General features: G+C 40.6%; 1 long non-coding RNA gene across 1 annotated transcript; it reads left to right on the top strand.

Moving 5' to 3' along the window:
* Nucleotides 1-5,400: 5,400 nt before the first annotated feature.
* LOC147223485 (uncharacterized) lies at nt 5,401-10,203 on the top strand. The gene is made up of 2 exons (XR_015107586.1): nt 5,401-5,452; nt 9,300-10,203. It is a non-coding gene; the product is annotated as an uncharacterized LOC147223485 (long non-coding RNA).
* Nucleotides 10,204-21,979: the final 11,776 nt, after the last annotated feature.

Genomic DNA, 21,979 nt, shown 5'->3' with positions numbered 1-21,979 from the left:
ACAAAGGGATTTTTCAGCATTTTCCCTGAGCAACATCGCTTAAATTCCAGAGGTTCCCCCTTTTTATCCCCAACGCGCCTGCAGATTTGGCACGGGGTTCGGTGGGGAGGAGGGGAGGAAATGACGGGTTTAGGGGGGGAAAAAAAATCTTATTAAACAAATTCTCTAAAGCATTGAAACCAACTGGTGTGGAGTGCGCTGATAACAGCTGGCCATTTTGGAGTGTCACCTCGCTTGGCAGCTGCACCAGCAAAGAGAGGGTGGGGGGGATTTTTAATGGCTCCGGACCAAAGATTCGAACACTGTTATTTTGGCAACTTTTTAATTATCTCCAAATGAACGGATTGATAGGAGCAGTCGTAACGAGACAGAAATAGGAGAACATTCTGTTTTGGCAATGTGATTTTTATTTACTATTATTTTTTTTTTATTATTTTCCCTCCTGTTTTTCTTTACTCCGCTTTTTCCTCGAAAGATATTACGAGGGCTCAAGATGGCCTCCGCACTAAAATCGTTTTAAAGTTTTCAGGACAACTTTGCTCAGGAGAAAAGTCCCCTTTGCTTCGTAATTTTAGGGGAAAAAAAGGGGCTGAAGTGAAGTTTCATCAATTAATGATAGAGCCAATTGAGCCTCCACTCCACTGATGAAAAGTGATTACTTCAGAAGTGTCTTTTTATATATTTTCAAATTTTTTCTGGGTTTTCAATTAGCAAATTATTGATATAATAGGGGTTATTTTATTAATTTAGATAACAGCGGGAGGTCGAGGGGGGGGATTAGTACAATTTTTCGACACACATCTTCTGCTCAAAATGCTAGAAATTCAACATTTCTCAAATGGATTTGCCGGCAGAATGACAATCTCTTACCTTCCTGGATGAAAGATGAAACCGGGAGAAACATTTCAAGTTTAAAAAAAAAATAACTGGAAATTACGATGAAAAATCTGCACGCTTGCCAATAAATCCAAAGTGAAATTGGGATTTCTTTTTTTTTTTATTATTTTTACAAGAACTTTGGTTGACCTCAAAGCCCACAGCCAGTCACAATTTAATAATGGTGCAAATTCAATTTATTAAAATAAAATTCAATTCAATAAAATAAAATTAAAGGAAATAAAACACTATTCAGAAAAAAAAAGAAAAATATATACTATCTTTTTCTTTACTTTTTTTTTCCTTAAAAAAAACAACGGCTACTCACTTGGGTATTTGATCAATCCAGAGTTCTTGAAGATGAAAAAGTGAGTCAAAAACTACGACTTTGCCAAGTAATAATATTCCACCGAAACTTGTGAATTTGTTCCAGAGACATAAGTTATATTCTGTCTTTGCTCTCAAGCCAAATGATGCTGGCTCCCACTGCAGGCTCCAGGCTCCCTCTCTCATTGAGGACTTGTGTTTCCTTTTGGCTTGTCGTTCGGCCCACATATGCCATTGATGGATGTTGTAGTCCCACAAATGCACAACTTTTCAATAAACCTAATTTTATTTACCCCTCAAATATAAGCGTAAGTAAGTTCTTCCACTCTGTCCTGTTTCTTAAAAATTGAAGAAGTACTGCTGTTTGTGATCACTGAACTGACAACTCACTCATAATAAGACCAATTCAACAACTTAGGCTACCATAGATGACGAAACTTTCAGAAGATTTGAAAGAGACTCGTGGAAAACTATCATCTCACACCTGCTCACATCGAAAGACAAGATTTTAAAGTTTTTAGCCTGGAATTCACTAACCCTGTGAATCTTACAGGGTCACTTTTAACAAGGTTACAAGATTCTTTCTGGAAATGTTTTTTCCCCAACATGCAATATTTTCACCGGGTATTTGCAGACCCTCCACGGCTTTTACGTCTCAACCAGGTTGTGATACGTTGGGGAAGTGACATCGTAAAAGATGGGCTGATAGGGACGTCCCTCTCCAACAAATACCATTTTTTCCGCCAATACCGATCTGGTGTTTATTTGTTTATCAAGTCTCAAATTTCCTCATTAGGGATCAATTAAGTATCTTTATATCGTATTTTATGGTCCTTTTTAGCTTGTTGTCGGAGCCCATCTATTTGTTGTTTATTGTGTTATGACACCAACATTTGATATTTTTGTAAGCCCAAGACTTGGTAAAAACTGATCTGAAATACCTCGGGTTACCACCTAAAATTTTACGATTCCATTCCATTACATTACATTACATTACAGTAATTTGGTAGACGCTTTATCCAAAGCGACTTACAAAAAGTGCAATCAGATCGTGATGACGGGAGTGGACCACGACTGCAGAAAAACTACTAAAATTTCCTTTCGACTTTCCAAAATAATTGGCCAACCCCTCAGACCTCTCTACTGCTTTAACAACACTCAAATATTAAAAACGGCCTAAAAGATCCTTGCAGATCGGTGCCACGTCCTACACCCAGGTTTCGAGTGGCTCCTCTCTGATCGCAGACTCCGCTGCCCCGCCTACGAAACCCGGAGGAGAGACGACCTTCGTCCCCAGAGCTGTCCAGCTCCTCAATGCTCAGTAACCCTGAAAACCCTTCATCGCCAATCCAGCCCTCTCCTCGCCCACCTCGCTGAGTGTAATTAATACCGCGCATGTTATATTTATCACATAAATGCAGAGAGATATGCCAGGCAGGAGGTCTTGAGGAAGACCAACGATGAGATTTATGGATGCAGTGAGAGAGGATATGAAGGTAGCTGCTACAGAGAATAGAGTTAGATGGAGAAGGTTGATTTGCTGTGGCGACCCCTGAAGGGAAAAACCGAAAGAAGAAAAAGAACTGTAGAGATTTGGCACAGAAAAAAATTGCACAATACTGCACAATTTTGTGAAGTAATTAATATATATATATATATATATATATATATATATATATATATATATATATAAATAAACTTTTTTTCTAATTTTAATTTTAATTTTAATAATTTATTATTTTATTTAATTTCATTTAATTTTATTTCATATTATTTTATTTTATATTATTTTATTTTATTCTATTTTATTTTCACTTTTCGCTTGATGTTCACATGTTCACAGCTTTGATGCCGCTACCCCATGTTTCCCACAATCGCCCCTCAGGAGCAAAGTTTTTCCGATTCTGATTCTGATTTCAGGTTTTATTCTGCACCCATGAAAATCTTAAGGATACAAGCATATCATTCAGATTGGTCGGTGGCTCTGGTGGTAGATCGTTTTTACTTCTAGTTTGTGGATCGATTTCCCATAGCATCCTTTCTGCACATCAAAGTGTCCAAGGGCGATGAACCCCAAATCACTCCTAACGAATTTTCGTTGCACAGCGGCCCTACCGCCATCGTGTGTGTGAATGGCTGAATGTGTGTGAATGGGTGATCACTATAGCCCTCTATAGGTGTGAACTATTCCATTTCAAAAGTGGAACACACTGGATTCTACAGTATTGGTTCAGCATGTTGGCTGAGGATACTTCGGCGACAAACGGAAGGGCGATTGGTCAAGCGACCGAACGCCGGCCGCCTCCCTCCGTGATGTTGTGGAGGAGGGTGTCATTTTCTCATACTGTATATAAATGACAACAAGGACAACTGTTGTAGCAAATAAGCAGAAGTGACTGTAAGAAAGAAAAAGCTCTTCCGATTATCATTGCATATTTCTCCCCTTTTCTTCCCTTGGAAAAGTAGTTTCCCACCGTGCGTCAATTTCTGCAAACAGCGAAGCAAAGTAGGCCGGTGGTTTCTATTGTACCCTTTCTTCTTACCAGTCTTTTCTTCTTCTAGCCGCTTGTCTGTCGCAGCTCCCCAGAACCCGGGGACGTAAACCCTTTAATTCTTTTCTCTTGAAATTCCACATTTTTACCCCAGACTTTTTTTTTTTTTTAATTAAAAAAAGAAAAAAAACAACCTTTAGATGTCTTTGTATTTACCAGAATACTCATTGTCAATTCACAGAAGACAAACAAATAAACATTGCAATATAAATTGATAAGCAAAATCAAAATAAAGAAACAAATAAAACATTGTCAATGTACAAAGTTTTTTTTTTTTTTTTTTTTTTCTCTGACAGACTTTATATTGTGCTGGCAAAGGTTTGATACTCCATGTTGATAATATACACAAGTGTATATATGATAAAAGCTGTAGAAACAGTATTCTATAAACAAATTATACAAAATGTCAAAATGATAAGTTTCTGATAGACAAAATGCAAGGTTCCGCTCTAAGTCAAGAGTCATGATGTGAAATAGCAAGCAAAAAAAAAAAAAAAAAAGAAAAAGAAATGAAAATGTCATTGTAATATCCTGACAGCTCCATCAGTGCCTAAGTGGCACACAGCTTTTTTCACCCAAAATATTCTGGGAAACCCAAGACACTTTGCCAAATTTAAGATTATCCCGACAATTTAAAGTTGCTCTTGTAAAGAAAAGGCAGATTATATCATTTGTCAAATCAAAGATTAATGTTAAACAAGTGTCTGTAGATGCCATGTTTATAAAAATGATGGTCAGAATGTTGACAAAGTACAAAATTAGTTGTTTGGATTCATATTGCTGTTATTGGTTTCTAATCTCCTTGTGAGTGTGTGTGTCTGTACATGTGCAAGCGTGATATTTATGTTAAATTAAATAACAGAGAGTTTTATACACCTCGACCACTTGATTACAAGGAAATTAGTCCACCGACTTCACTACCATATGCTTTTCATAAAGGCTTATGTGTGTACTAAAGAAATTGTACAGAAAAAGGATTTCAGGATGATTCTTGTTTTCTATTTTTCTTAAAAGTTTAGAGGATTTTGCAATGTTTTCATTTATTTCCATTTATTTACTGTCCCCTCTAAGAGAAATTGATTTCATAAGAATCTGGCACTGACCAGCGACTATATCTTGTGTACTAGTTCTGAAAACAATACAGAAAAACCAACGAAGAATGTACCAGATCACAGTTATATTATTATACTATTAAAATAAAATAAAATTAAATTAAATTAAATAAATTAAATTAAATTAAATTAAATTAAATTAAATTAAATTAAATTAAATTAAATAACTGACTGACTGAATGACTGATATTGCAATTGTCAACTGAAGGGAAAAGAGAAAAGTAGACCAAGCAAAGGCAAAGAAAATTTGTGCTAAAAGTGTAAGTAGTTTGAAGTTATATGGATCATTGTCTCACACACACACACACACACACACACACACACACACACACACATACACTCACACGGACATAAGAGTGCTGTGGCCTTGGTTCATGTCCAGGTTATTCAAGCCATTGCATAAATGAGTGTTATGCAACGGTCACTTCTTGCGTCTTCCAGTTACACCTGTCAACCAAACAAGCCCTTCAGTTCTAAATATATGCTCACGAGTTCTCGCTGAGTCATTGACTTTGTGAGAGTCGTTCAGGACCGTCCGAGTCGTCGACACTCTTCACCGTCGCGCTGCCGTGAAGAACAATGTGGGTAAGTGATAAGTGCTCCCCAGAGCTTCGGAGGTAAACAACAGCATGACTTCAATGACAGCGGGCAGAACAAAGAATATTTAAAGTACATCTATTTTTCATTGTCTGACATATTTTTCCAAAAGGTGAACTTTTTGCAGCGTTGATGAGGTGATCGGTACTCAGCCCAAACGGTGGTCCCACTGCTAACAACAACAAGTTTTGTAAAATCTGACCTTTGCTTGATATTTTACAGCACCTCCTTGTAAATCCAGTCTTTCCATATGTCCAAACTAGTCCTTCCATTCTCTCTCCCACTTGACGGCGTCCGCCGATATCTATCGGATGTCGTCTGAGCTGCACCGGCCCCTCGGCATCAACGGGTGCAAACAGGTCCAGAGATAAATCCGCTATCTTTCACCTTTCATCACATATATGGTATTTTCCCTACCGATGACAAGATAAACAAATGTATACGCTGATATTTACGCAAACTGTTTGGTTGAAATGGTCAGACTATAAAAGCGACTGTATTGTCTAATTTTATCTTTTCTGAAATTAGTCTTGGGGTGAGAAACTAAATATAATAATGATAGTAATGAGAGTAAAACATTTTATTAAAGGTTCTTTACTTGACACTCAAAGAGACTGTACCGACATATACATATCCACAACATACAGATTAAAAAAAAAACAATAAAAATAAAAACAATAAAAGTAAAAAAATTGTAAAAAGTTACATAATAATAATTAAAAAATTAAATAAATAATAATAATAATCATAATAATCACACGTCATAGTGATTGTCATGATCCTGAGTTGTGTGTCCAATAATGCAGCATGCATTTGGCAAATATAAAGAGCACGGTTCAGATTAATTTACAATCTTTTCAATTTTTTAAATCTTTTTTTTTCATGGAAAACACATCAGAAAATACCTTAATAACCTAATCGAGATGGCTGTCTCTCTTGGACCTGAATATTCAGACATCCAAATATGATGTTATCCAATGAACCCATGGATTTGATCTGTATCAGTCAGAACATTTCACTGCGACCTTGAACCCCAATTGTCCCTCGGGGCCAAATATCGTTTTCCTATTCTGATTCTCATTCAGATTCTGAAGCCGTGAATTAGAAAAAAAAAATCAAATTCAAGGTGTCAGACAAGGTTGTTCGTAACACACCTCAGGGATTTATCTCTATACCCTGCGGAGTTTCCATTGTAATTAAACTCTTTGGTTTATCTCCAAAGTTAGCTTTGCATCCCTGAGGCGTTAAAGACCAGTGAGACGCTTTTACCAAATCTTGTTTTGGAACACTTTGAATTTTTCGAGGCTTTTCATATTTATTCAATCATCTCGTGATCTTCGTGTTGATAAACTCCACCGATGATTGAATAGACTTGTTTGTAATGACTGAGTGTCGAATTGAAGAATGTTAAAACCAAGGCCTGTTAATCAGACTTGTGATCTGCTCTGAGTGGCCTTTACAAGGAAGCATAAGTTACCACAGTACAATAATAATAATAAAGATCATAATAAATTCTGAAGAAGAAGAAGAAGAAGAAGAAGAAGAAGAAATTCTGATGACAATTATTATGATAATAATCCATCATTCATGCATTATGTACCTCTTACCCTACACTTGAGGTTGCGACGGATGCTTCACGCAACCGGTCACACAGTCATTCACATGTTTGGGCAAGTTTGGGTTTCCAGTGAACCTAATGCATGTTTTGGGACAATTGGTGGAAACCAGAAAGTCGCCATGTCCAAATCAAACCAAGCACGGGTGTCGGCAATGTTTTGACTTGTATTAGGAAGGGAACAATAATCGGTAATGTAGTTCTGGGGTTTGTGAAAGTTATTAAAGGTCTTCGAACCAAAACCATCTTTGGCAAATGTGGCAAATCTGCAGCCATCTTTGCAGAGCTTCCTCATTGGGATTTTTGCGGTTCACAACACCAAGGTCCTGTCTCAAGTTATGCAGGAACAAAGCCATGTCTCTAATAGCTCATAGAATCGGCCAAAGAATCACCGGATAATCCTTTGACACTTTTGTAATTCAGAAAAACATCGCCGCTTGACTGGAAGGTTGGCGGATCAGCCCCTTCCGGCTCCGATCACTCGTCATTTGTTTTGGGTGCAGCAGCACGTGCATTCCTTCAACCGCCGTCGTAGAATTATGAGATACGGAGGGCAAATTTGAGAACTGAAGAATTATCTTCTCCGGCCGGTCGGGCGCCGGAACATCAGCCAGGAGGCTCAGCAATGCACGGGGGGTGGAAGATAGCACCGGCAGCGTGAAGGAGAACGTTCTGTAAAATTGCACTCTGACGATCTAAGTGCACGGGGGTCGGGCGCACCTGAAAAATAGCACGCCGTTCTGTCACACGCTGAAAAATTGATGCACTTTAGGCGCTTCGTATTTTCTTTGCACCGTCTCGTGTCGCCAGGACGATTCGCCCTATGCCCGACACCCTCCGCCGCCGATTGCTTCCTGTCCCTTCCCCTCCCCGCCCTATTACACGTCAACCGGGCTCTGAAATGGTTTCGCTGAATTTCTTCTTTTTTTTTTTTTTTAAACTCCCTGAAAAGTTGAACTCAATGGCAGTTTTTTTTTTTTTCCCTTCAGTCTCAAGCTATTAACTGCGGGGCACATTAGAATTGTTTTGCACTTGAATTAAAAGTGTTCTCTCGCTGCTTTATTTTCTTTACAAAGCGCTGAAAGATGTAGAGGCGGGGGAGGGGAGGGGGGGAGTGAGAAGAAAGGGAAAAAAAAAATAAATAAAAGGTCCTGAAAAGTCAGCGAGTGCAGAAATATACACTAAATCTCGCTTGACGTGATTCATAGCTTGCTATTTCTATATAAAGTACATCTTTTGCAGGGAAACAGAAGAGTGTAAGTTCATAGGAAACAGAAACCGAGTGTTTGGGTGGATTTTGGTTCCTTTTTCTTTTTTTTTTTTAAAGGTCTTTAAAAATACAATAGCGGTCTCTCATGGGAAATTCAGTTTATCGGGTCAGAATAAGGAAAAAGAACAGCGAATCTCAACACGGTTCGATCACATGCAAACGGTTTTGCTCCTCTTCTGCACTCGTCTTGTCGGATTTGTTTAAAATCATGACATGCTAGGTGATGTTATAGAGGAGTTAAATAAAGTATCCACGCTTTTATTTACTATTTCAGAACGGCACGTGAAAACAGGTCACTCGATGAGAAACGATGACCGATAATAAAGAAAAAAAAAGGACAAAAGAGGGATTTTTAATCCTGAAACAGTTAATACATCTTTCATAACAGTGTCAAGAGCAGTTTAGAAATCTGACATTAAGCATCTTTTAATGTTATTCTGTTTTATAGTCAGGGAAGCCATAGATACTGTATACAACGTGTTTGTGTACTGAGGGTCTATCTATCTATCTATCTATCTATCTATCTATCTATCTATCTATCTATCTATCTATCTATCTATCTATCTATCTATCTATCTATCTATCTATCTATCTATCTATCTATCCATCCATCCATCCATCCATCCATCCATCCATCCATCCATCCATCCATCCATCCATCCATCTATCTATCTATCTATATTTTATTCATCTATTTTTTTATTTAAGCATCTATTTCATTTCATTAATTCTTTAACTAATACAATGACATAATTGATCAGTTTATTCAGTCAATCATTCATTTTCAAGCATTAGTTAATTATAAATAAATACAATTTATTATATGATTTAGTTAATACAATTATATTATTAATTAATGATAATATAAGTACTTATTTATGTATTTAGTTACTTCATTTAATTATATATATTTTTTTTCTTTTCATTTTTTCATTAATTGCTTTGGAGAGACGGTGTTTTGGATGAGAAAGTCTTCGACACACACCCGGTCCGTCCCGGAGGAGTAAAGCTGCGACCTTCGACTGTAAATCAATCAATCCGCAACATGCCGAGCAGCGGTTGGATATGGAAAATTGTCTTCTTCTCTGTGTTTTCAGTCCACAGACATCGGCTCCATTGCAACTCCACGCACAACTCTCAGATGAATCACCCCTGACCGCCGACGCGTTCTAATATGCAATGGCAGTTTGTTATTGACTTTTGATTGTTAGTCACTGACCTTTGCACAGACCATAACCTTGCTGTTTTCATTGAGCAAATGTGTTTTGACTTCAAAAGTCCCCGGTTTGATCCCGACAGATGGCCTACATGACAAATATGATTGTATGTCTCTATATGATGAGCGAATGAGCGGGTGAATGATTTTTTTGTATCTCTATGACGCAGGAATGAGAGAGTGAATGGTTGTATTTCTTTGTATTTCTTCTCTCTTGATCGCCTGGCGAACGGTTCAGAGGAAACCTTTTCCTCTGGCCAAGTGACAACCCTGAGTGGAGGATCGGCGGTAAAGACAATGAAAGAATGAATGGTTGGGTTGGATTGATGAATGAATTATTTTCTTAACTTGCAAATACCATCGTGTTTAAAATCCATATTTAATCCGTATTGTGAGACAGAAGGAAACCAGGGGAAATTTGCCGACCGTCGGAATTTCAGATCTAGTAAACTGTTAGAGGTGAACAGATCAAATCCAAATCTGAAAAGAAATTCAGATCAAAATATACCGCCAAAATATTTGTCAGACAGAAAAATTTGTCCCCGAAGCACAATTGGGGGAAATATTTGTCACATAGTAAAGCATACTGAGATTTTACACAGCTCAAAAAAATAAAGGGAACACTGAAATAACGCATTCTAAATGTGAATGAATGAAATATTTCTATTAAATACTTTGTTCTTTTCATAGTCAAATGTGCTGACAACAAAATCACACAAAAATGGTCAATGGAAATCAAATGTATTGACCCACGGAGGTCTGGATTTGGTGTCACACTCAGATTTAAAGAAGAAAAACACACTACAGGCTGATCCAACTTTGACATAATGTCCTCAAAACACGTCAAAATGAATCAACATTGCATCCTAAGTGGACAGTTACAATTCACAGGAAAAAGTATGATTGACTTGGAGTTATATTGTGCTGTTAAAGGGTTCCCTTTACATTTTTGAGCAGTATATATTGAAACCTGGGTCATTAAATCATCGATTCCTATGTTAAGCCGATGAAAAAGAGACATGAGTCAGAACTGATGACGTAACCTCCCACCTGGTAAACAGCCGGCGTGTTTTGGCATGGGATTTTGAAAATATCACCGTCCAACGTAAAGCCGTTCCATCAACCAGCGCGAACGGCCTCCTAACGGGGATTCACCTTGCCAAATTGAGATCACATCACATCTTGCAAAAAATAAAAAAATTAAAAATACCTGCACGTCAAAAGTGAATGCCTGGACAGTTTTTCTCCAGCGCCACCGTTTGGAACGGGAGCTGCTGACTGAGCATCTGCATTTGTCACGAGTAAGATGTGTTAAATTTGCTGTTTCCAGACAAAATCCCGCTGCTGAGGAGAGCCTTTAAGCCCCTCCCGCATTTGTAAGACGGCCAACTGAATCATTCATTTGCTTCCTGAGTGCATCTATTAAATGAAACGAGATTGCAACCACAAATCCATATTCACCCGAATAAATAGCAATAAAAATCTTAAATACTATTTTATGTTCAATTTATTTCAATATTAGCCGCACACGTGGTCTCAGAAATTACGTTTGCGGTTTTACCCATCTGCTCATTCTAATCTTGTAAATGACAGACGTCGGGAACACGCCGAGTAAATGTCGTCAAACTTGGCACAACTTCCACTCGGACTGGCGGATGAACGTATTTCGGATTTGGCGCCCAAAGGTCAAGGTCATCCCGACCTCATAAATCCCAGCTCTGGCCTCATGAGTATTTATATCTGTATTACGACACACTTCACACGTACAGGGAAAATAAAAACGAGGAAGTGATGAGTAATGATATCGCAAAGGTCGACAGTGACATCATCACATTCTGCAAATGCTTATCTGGGCATTTTAACAATTCTGGAACGGACGAAATAAACAGTAAATTTGATGCCCGTTATTAAATTCCTTGCCAGGAAACTTGATGGCTAGTGGACAGACGTGGTCGCGAGCGGCTATTTGACTGGTTTGCAGCGATGAATTATTGCCGGCCGGCTAGTTTGGATGACGTTACACGCTGAGATTATAGTTATTATTATTATTATTATTTTGTCTGATCCCTACCCACTAAGCAATATATTTTAAAAAAGCTGATGCGCAGATGATTAAAACAAAAAAAAAAAAAAGACTTTTCCTGTCCTCCGTCTGGGAGCGAAAGATGAGTCACAAACAGAATTATACCGAGAGTCACGGAGGCAGGATTTTAACTTTAGCGACAACGGTACGGCGCGTGTCATCGGTGCGGCACATCGCTCAGGAGCGCCGCAGCTCCTCGCATCTTGCAAGAATCTGTTTTAGTCCCCTGTCATTAATGCAATTTAATGCGCTGTCTTTTGCATTAGATTCCCCATTGTAGTTACCATGGCGACGTGCATACATCACATCTCGCGGCAGCTTGTTATTGCTTCATTACAACCACTTTTGAAGTTTCTCCAGTCACACCCCTCCACACACACACACACACACCTTATTTTTTTTAGGGGAACCTTGGGTGTGTGATAAGCAGATTGTGACTCCATCAAAGGATGTCCTCCTCCCTCTGGGATAAGCTTTTATTCTTCCCTTTAGGCGCTAATTCCAACTCACCTAAATCCAACAGGCTATGCGCACGTTTAAGACTTCAGTGAGCATCATTATGGGTGAATGAACCATAACATCAGAAAAAGAAAACAAACAAAAATATATAGCTTTTTAATGGAAAGTGCAATCGAATTATCTTTTTTTTTTTTTTTTTTAATCCATACATTAATGCGTTGATTCATTTATTATGTCTACTACTTAACTTACACTCAATCTATCCCATCTGATTGGGCGAAAGGAATGGTATCCAAATGCCAGTCGATTGTAGAAGCAAATATTAAGACATGCGACCATTCACTCTTTCCTTCATGTCATATCTGTATCGCCAGACTCCGGACGGCAAAATCGGAGCGAGGCGGGTCATTTATGCCTTATTTTGTTTAAATTCACGGGGACTCTGCGGCGTTCGCTGTGTGAAGGGTAACCGAGAGAAATCCTTCAGCTTACGGCCATGACACAAATGTGAGGGAAACCTAGAGGGAATAAGTTGTTTACTTTGATAAATTACAAATGTCAGGCAAGTGTCAAGTCACCATACACCGGCCGTGGCGTAAGGTAAGAGGAAAAAGTGGTGCTGCCACAAAGGTATCAGTCTGTGGGTTTGAGGAAACTTCAAATGTTTGCAACTAGTTGATTGATGTTTGACAGAACTAATTTACTTACGAACTATCTTTTTCTGCGCCGAGATTGTGAAACTGGCGTTTATGTGTTAATCGGCAGTAGCTCATCCGAATGGCTGTTGAACAAATGGCTCAGAAAGATGATTGAAATGAACGTTAGGTCTTTTGATTTGCCTTTTATCAACCAGGAGGAGAAGTTTATGACTTGGAAAACCGTATGCTTTATGGGTTTAGTCTCCATCTAAATCTCTTATATGTAAAAGTTCAATGTGCTTTGATTAGGAAGCACATAAAAACAGTATGTGCTGCCGCTAATGTAACGTCAGCCAAGGGTTTCGTTCTAGCGGGATAACCTTGAAGTAATTATCGTCATTGTCATAACTGACAAGATAAAATCAATCTGAACGTAAGCCTTTGCATTTTTCTTTGTGTGACACAATAGTTCAGGCGTGGCCAACGGTGTGTTCCCAAAGAATATGTGGAAGGATGTTGAGGTATCCTCTAGCACAGAGACAAGCCATACCATTTGACAACGTATTTTATTCTGACAAAAAGAAAAGCAAAGAAAAATCCCATTTTGGAAATATTTTAACTGTCACCCAGGGTTAATAAAATGTACTGCTCTGCTAATAACCAAACAATTTTAAGTAGCTGCTATAAGGAATGATATAACTAATTTTTTGACCCAGAGCATATTATCTGTCTGACCCAGCGTTGATTGTGATCCTTCGTATCTGTGAATCCTTTGCTTTCACCGCTCTGTCAGCAATCAGCTTGCAGCCTGAGCCTCCTGAATTTAGTCGGAGTTACAAGATGTTATGCGTGCCGATAACATTTCAACACTTGCCACGATAAAAAAAAAACCCATCTGACAGGGTGCCAAGAAAGAAACTATGGTACCATACTCGTGTGTCGAAGTGTCGTTGAGCAAGACACTGAACCCCTATCTGCTTCCCTGGCACTGGTGGACGACAGCCTACTGCTCGTGGTTCATCCATAATGGGTTAATTGCAGAAAACAAATTATTTCCCCACGGGGATTAATAAAGGATACATTATTATGATATGAGGAAGTCTGGAGGGGCAGAGAAGTATGTTAGACTGGTGCAGGACATGTATGCCCTCTAAGGAAGTGGTGAGCTGCCAAAGGCCTGACAGATCAGTTCAAGGTGGAGTCGGGAGTGCATCAGGGATCAGCTCTCGACCACTTCTCGTTTGCTATGGTGATGGACAGCAAGATAGGTGAGGTCAGACAGGAATGACCATGGACTAGCAGATGATATTGTGATCTGTAGTAAGAGCAGCGAGCAGATGGAGAAAAAAACTAGAGATGTGGGGGTACATGTATGCTCTGGCGAGGAGAGAGATGAAAGTTAGCTGCAACAAGACATAACACGTGTGACTGAAAGGGACCCAAGTGGAAAGGCAAGGTTACAATGAGTGGAGATAAACAAGGTGGAGAGTTTCAAGTGCCTCGGGTCAACAGTCCAGAGTGACGGAGGGTGCGGAAAAGAAATGAAGAAATGCGTTCAAGCAGATTTGAATGAGTGGAGAAAAGTCTCCGCGTGATCAAAGTGATTCAGCCAGAATAAAAGGTGAGAGAAGACTGTGGTGAGAGTGGGCACGTTCTCTCCTTTGGAGGCACTGAGCAAAAGACGAGTCGAGGAGCTGGAGGTCTCTTTGGGAGCGACGAGGAAGGATAAGATCAGGAGTGAGTCCATCGGAGGCACAGCACATGTTAGATGTTCCGGAGAGGAAGAGGAGATTTATGGATGTGAGTCGGTATGTGCGAGAAGAGGATGCTGAGGAGAGGGTGGGATGGAGGCAGATGATTGGCTGTGCCGACCCCTGAAGGGAGCAGCGGAAAGGAAGAGAAAATCATTTCACCATTTGCCAGATTGCGCTTAGACAAATACAAATAAAACCATTACAAAGGCTATTGTCAGACATTACATTTAAAAAAAAAAAAAAAACCTCTCTGTGCAAGCTTGTGGGTTACATTTTAATGCAAGGATTCCTCGATGTGATTCGTCGATACCCCTCGGACTGCGAATAGAAACCGAAAGCCTCCCTGCACCCCAATCTTGTTCCTGCACCTACAGGCTCTGTATTCATATGCTGAATATGTTTATAGAGTATTTCTGCTCTGAACGCTCAAAGACACTGTACTGACGCTGGGCTTTAAAAGGGAATGAGCAAACTCCCCCATCCGCTGACGTGCGTTTTTTTTTGTTTTTTTTTTCTGTTTCACCATCACACTCCGGTGTGTGCATTAAAATTGTCAGTTTATCATTTCACAGAGTGGCATTGTGACATGAGATATTGCCCGAGACGGATTGAAACGCACGTATGTGCAGCCTGATGCGTGACAGATGAGACAGAGACACATGACACGGGAGCTATGTAAAGTGAAGCAGCGGGAGACATGCAAATAAATCATTGGTGTCAATTCCCTCATGAGATGCGGCTTCTGCGTCTCGGAATAGACAATTATTGCATTTCACAGTAACACATGTTTCAAGGACACGCCGTATATACCGTGTACTGTAACTGTCTGTCAACTCGACACCACGCCGCCGCTGTGCGGTCTGTGTTTGCACAATCATTTCATCCCGGCGCTCAAACACGGCCAAATACAGTCACTCAATTCATTAGCGCTTTGGAGACTTTTGGAGAGGTCACTTGGGTAGATGATATTCTTTCCATCACGTCCCCGCGGTAAACAACAGTTAGAGCCTGACTGATGTATTAGTCGGCTGATTTTTATTGGCCGGTATCAATCAATCACGGAAATGTCAGCGTGTGTGTTTGGCTGATTTGAAAACCTTGGATTTTTTTTTTTTTTTTTTCTTAATATCTAAAATATCCAATCCACAGACAGTGACACTGATACCATATTGGTTTGCTTTAGCCTTGACCTGTACAGTTTTTAGTGGTTTAGTTTGTTTGTGAGTTTTGTTTGCATACATTGTGCGTATGTTTTACCAGGACTGTGTTTTGTTTGTTTTTACGTTCATGCACCTGTCTGACGGTGAATATGATACGCCTTGCGTGTTTAACATTCTGCTTTGCTTCCTGTCATTGCTCAGATGCCCTCTTGTGTGTTTTCCTATCTTTATCTTCTCGTCTGTTCATTTCACCTCGCCGTCTGCTCTTGTGTTGCCGTCATGTCTCCTGTTGCCATTAGTGATGTTGGTATTTCACTTTTGTAAAAGTGTTGCTGCTTTTGGTCAGATTCTCACCTTTTCTACAATGTTTCTTCGTCTGTTGTCTTAGTAACAGATCCATCTCTTGTCTAAAGTGTTTTCAATACATCCCATTCTTTTTTTGTGTATTTTTCTATCCATCCATGCGTCACCCCAGGGTGCTACTTTACTTTTCATCAAGATAAAGTGAAAAACTAGACAATACCATCCATTCTTGTCCCCTTTTTTTTTTGGGTGTAGCCCAATTTATCTGTGGTTATAACCAGATCTATATATTCTGTTTGATTTGGGCAATTTTTTTTTTTTTTTTTTTTTTGGGGGGGGGGGGGGGTTCGCTTGGAGTTTTGCCTGAGGACGCACAATCAAAGTAAAAATCAAAGGGAAAATTCCAGTTGCTCATCTGCAGGTGAACGGCAGCAATGAAAAGCCCATTGTTGGCTCGGTGCGCCAGCTGTTGTTGAGGAGGATGAAGAGGTCGGCACAGCTGTTTGGGACACAGAAAAGACCATCTGCAATCGTTCCATATAACCTTTCCTTCGGCCAAACTGCACATATCTGCAAAATTATGTCGCACCTAGACAAGCATTCGCTCCGTACCTTCTTTTCTTCTCCCCAGATGTGCTGGATAGAATTAAAAACTGGATCAAATGAATGAGTGACGGCTTCCTGTTGCATGAAAGGAGGTCAGGCCTCGGAGGTGATGGTGCCCCTCCGCATTTCTTCCCCCTCGATCCACCCCTCAACCCATTTCTACACCCACGTCCTTGTTTATCCCCTGTCATCATCATAATACCCAGTCATTTGTAAGACGCGGAGCTCAAAACATGTAATTTTCAGGAGGTCAGCCTGTTGTGAGAGTGACTTGAAAAGGATTCTTGCCAATGCACATATTTCACGAAGCTCCCAATATTTGAACAAGATTAAAAGTCTTGACCTACGCGAAGAAAGCTCGGTAAAGCCAAGTTTCACATTGCAAACCGAAAAAAAAACAGACCATGGATTTTTTTTTTTTTTTTTGCTTTTCCCAAAACAAGACTATAACTTTTGAATTATGGTCAAAAATGACATTTCAGTCATTCAAGACTTAGCTTATCCTTTCCAACTCCGGGTGTCCTGTATCTTCGGTTATCACCAAGGACTGGCTCAAATATCAATTGCTATAACTATTTTTTTTTTTGGGGTCATTATACACGTAAAAAATGCCAACTTCTGATTTTAAGAAGTGTTAGCAGAATGGCTAGAGAAGCAAAATTGTCCAAAAGTGGAATCCTGTGAATTCCAGCTCACACAATACAACTGATATGGTAAACATCGCCTTTTCTTTGCATCTGCAACAAGCTGCGGACGCTGCAGCGTGTCCGAAGCCGTGTCACAGTTCTTTGTCAGCTAAAACGACCGCAACCAGCAGAAAAGAGGTGGCACCGGCTGCAACACGCAGCGGGGAATAGGTTAGCGGAGTGAGGAGGATCCCCCGGACCTTGATCTTGCTCAGGAACATCGAGAAGCAGTGCTTTTTTTCCCCCACATTATTGCCCCGGCTGAGATGACTCTGAGTAAGACCCTCAAACCGGATCTCCAGTTGACCTGCTTTGTAGATCAAACCTTTCATATCGAGCGGCTTCTTCCACGGCGGTAAATGGAAAAGCAGAGTATTTACATTCAAGGTGTGGTTAACTTAAAGCAGCACATTGATTTCAATCTCTTTATTTGTTATATTTTTTTTGTGAGTAGTGTTCAGTACTCATAATTCTGATGCTACTAATTAGGAGATTAACAGCCTCCCCGTAAAAAGCCGGTGAAAATCAAAATGCGGCGTTTTGTTTTTGTACTTAATCCAAGAGTCGTCAAGGTGATCCATCTTGAGTTTAGATTTGTTTGTCATTGTTGTTTGTCGTAGTTGCTTATGTTGATGTTTCTGTTGTCAGGAGAATCATAAAAAAAGAAAGTACTAAAAATATAGATGAACAATACACACATACATAAATAACATGCATACAAGCAAACATACATACATACAGACATTGAGTCAAAGATGCAGCAGAGCAAACTAAAAGTGGTTTGGAGGGAGGTGAGGAAGATGACAGGGTTTTGGAAAACCACACCTGGAGCCAAAAGTGGCCCCCGAATTTTCTGCAGGGCTAAACCTTTTCTTCAATAGGTTTGACACCCTAGTGAGCTCTGAGCCCCCACCCGCCACCTCCTCACACCTCCTCTTTACCCCCCACTGTCAACACCTTGCCCCCCCCCCCCTCCTGCCCATCAGCAGAAGCATCTAAGGAAGGCCTCTGCTCACCTCGCCTCACCATCTCCTCAAATCCGGACGCAGCCACTACCTTCCCCCCCTCCCTCTGCCCAGAGGCAGCCACCGCGGACAACCTCCACCCTCAACCACACCATTCCATCCCTGCGACATGGTCACCACTTGTCCAGCCTCCCTCTGCCCGCAGGAAGCTTCCACAGCCCCTCAGCCCCCCTCAACCATCCACGGGAACATTGACAAACACATAACCACTCCTCCCGCATCCCTCCCCTGCCCAACAGCAGCTTCCTCAGACAGAACCCCCCTCATCCCCCTGTATACTGACACTTCTCTCCTCCACCCTCTCCCAGACCATGGACTCACCCTCACCTCCAGCCAGGTGCAGAGTGAAATCTCCAGGTTGAAGCAGTGCAAAGCCAGTGGGCCGGACAACATCAGCCCCAGAGTCCTCAAGGAGTGTGCTGAGTAGCTTGCTAGGGTCTTCCAGCACCTCTTCAGCCTCTTTCTGAGGTTGCTGAAGGTGCCTCTGGAAGACCTCCTGCATTGTACCAGTACCTAAGAAAGGACATCCTTGTTCTCTTGGATAGTACTAACGTCAAAAGTCATTCAAGAGGCTTGTACTCCAGCGCCTGAAAGACTGACAATCTGCTTCCTTGGACCCTCTGCAGTTTGCATACAGGTAGCAAGTCGGTGTGGAAGATGCAATCATCTTCCTCACTCATTGGGCCATATCCCCTCTGGAGGATACAGGAAGCATTGTGAGATTCACCTTCTTTGACAACAGTGTCCGACCCACCCTCCTAAAGGACAAGCTGAGTATGCAGCTTCACCCCGACATCACTGCCCGAATACTGGACTACCTCATAGGAAGGCACAGAATGTCAAGGTGGAGGACTATGTTTCCAAGACTGTAGCACAGTCACTCCCAAGGTACTGTGCTGTCTCCCTTCCTCTTCACCATCTTCACCTCCAACTTACGGTACAACCCTGGATCCTGCCACCTCCAGAAGTTCTCAGATGACTCTTCCTTTGTTTAATGCATCAACAATGATGACGTGGGAGTGTGCAGAGGTATGACAGCGAGTTTTGTTGAGTGGAGCAACCAGAACCGCCTACTCAACATCTCCAAGACCAAGGAGGTGGTTGTGGACTTCCGGAAGAAACGGAGGAGACAAGTACCAATCACCATCCTGGGTGAAGAGGTGGAGATAGTGGACAAGTACCTTGGGGTCCACATTAACAATAAATTGGACTGGTCACTGATGCACTCTAGAGGAAGGGTCAGAGTAGGATGTTCTTCCTGAGGAGACTGAGGTTGTCTGGTGTCTGTACCGGTCTCCTCAAGACCTTCTACCGGTCTACGGTAGCCACTGCACTCCTCTTCGCTATATTGTGTGCTAGTGGGGCAGTGCCAGGACTGGTGAGGTCAACAGGCTCAAACACCTAATGAGGAAAGTCTGGTCATTGGTAGGATTGAACCTGGACCAGCTCCAGTTGGTGGCAGTAGCAAGGATGAAGGACAAACTGGGAGCAATCCTGAACAATCCTTCCCAGCCCCTGCATGACGAGCTGGAGCTGAAGGGCGCCTCTTTCAGCCGATGGTTCATCCCACCCAAGTGAATGACTGAACTCTTCAGATGCTTCGTCATGCCCACGGCCATGAGACTGTACAGCAGCAGTCTGGACGGTACACAACTCTGACCAGCCGGAGCACCTGTGCTACCACAACCCAAACACCTCACCCCATTCCCATCCTCAACCATTCACATGTCATGCACTCACTCTGTTATCTTATATTTATTCCTGTTAGCCCACTCGCATCCTGCCTATTTTTGTTTATTTATTTTATTCTTGTCATCTCTCTGTTGTCGTTTATTTTTGGTTGTCCAATTTCACCCTTACTGTCTTTTTTTGTTTCATTCTGTTCATTCTTACCCTTGCTGTTGTTGCTGTTGTCGTTCTCTCTGTTGTCTCTACATTTGTGGATGTTGTGAATTTAGGTTTTTCTAATTGCCTTCTAATTGTCTGTCTACTTATATTTATACTCACATTTATAACTGTTATGTTGCTATGGGAAATTATTTTGTCATAAAGTTATCTCATCTTTTTATCTTGTCTATTTGTCATAAACTTTATTATCTCATCTTTTTATCTTATCTTTTTCTCATAAAGTTTATCTTATCTTATCTTATCTTATCTTATCTTATCTTATCTTATCTTATCTTATCTTATCTCATCTTATCTTAAATATATAAAACAGCCACCATGGAAATCAACTGCAGATGAACATAATAAAAAAAAAAAAAAATAATATATATATATTTTTTTATTATGTCCATCTTAATAACAAAAACAAAATAATAATAATATTAACAATAATAACAATAATAATAATAACAATAATGATAATGCCGGCCGGCACGGTGGTGCATTGGTTAGCCCCGCAGCCTCAGAGCACAAAGGACCCTGGTTTCCTCGAGGTTCTTTAATTTCCTCCCACAGTCCAAAAACATGCAGGTTAATTTTTTTAAAAAAAAGGGAAAATTGCCCTGAATGAATGAGTGAGTGAATGGTTGTTTGTCTACATATGTGGCCTCTTGCCTGATGACAGCCGGGACAGGCTCCAATATCCCCCGGGACCTTGAGTGCAGGTTAAACAGAAAAAGATGGATGGATAATAATAATAATAATAATAATAATAATAATGATGATAATGATAATAATATTGACAGTCTTCTCCTGCTCTTTGAGTTGTGTTTCTTCATTCCACATTTTGTCACATCCTGACTTCCTTCCAGAGGTCACCTGTGTTCCTGCTTCTTCAATTGTCTGCCTTGAACTCTTTTGCCCCCGTCTGTCAGCGAATCCCCTGCTGTCCAGGCGTATTTAGTCCGTGTCTCCCCTCCAGTGACGGGTCATCTTTGTCCCACGAGTTAGGCATTTCCTTTTCTTTGTTTTTCACAGATTCCGTGTCGCTGATAATTTTTTTTTTTCTTTTTCCCTCTCAGAGTCCTGCGCTATTGTGTCAGATTTAATTAAACCAGATCTTAAACCGCAATCAAAACACACAATTTTTTTTCACCCATTATGTTTAATGCAAAACACGTGCGGTTTGCTGTTTATCACTTCGGGATGATAAAAGATCACAAATTTCTCTCTTTGGTTCTCGTTTTGAAATCTGACATCGGCCACCTGGATCGACTGATCCGCACAGAGTGTGTTTCTGAGTCTCACGCGTACGAGCAGGTTGTCTTCTAATCATCAGGCTGGCAGATCTACCCACTTGGGTACCAAACCCGATCGCCGCTTTCGCCCCCCCCTTCATGATCACTCAGCGCTCCGCCATTATATACGTGTGCTTAAGCAGGGGGGATGACAGATGTGCCATAAAAAGCCGTATAAATGAAGTGAATTCCATTTCATTCTTTTTTTTCCAGATACATTTTTCTATAAAATGAAGACCTGTAAATATCCCAAACAAAGAAAATCAATCTATCGCTAATTCAAATGCTAAGTGCTCCACCGTAAACCCGGCTATTGTTATTTACGTATTAAATTCAGATTCAAAAGGTGCCGCCACTCCGGCACCCATTCTTGCCACACATCAACTCACGTCGGCAAAATTGATAACAAATTACCGCACTTCCAGTCGTGGCGTGATTCTAATTCATACAATGAAGCTCCTCGGAAACATCTCTCTTCTGTGTTGCTTATCTTGTTATGTATGAATCTATTTCATACC

Source organism: Fistularia commersonii, chromosome 19, assembly GCF_037954325.1.
Source record: "Fistularia commersonii isolate RoL2024-O1a breed Wild chromosome 19, RoL_Fcom_v1.0, whole genome shotgun sequence".
Classification (NCBI taxonomy): Eukaryota; Metazoa; Chordata; class Actinopteri; order Syngnathiformes; family Fistulariidae; genus Fistularia; species Fistularia commersonii.
This window is presented reverse-complemented; position numbering and strand designations above follow the sequence as displayed.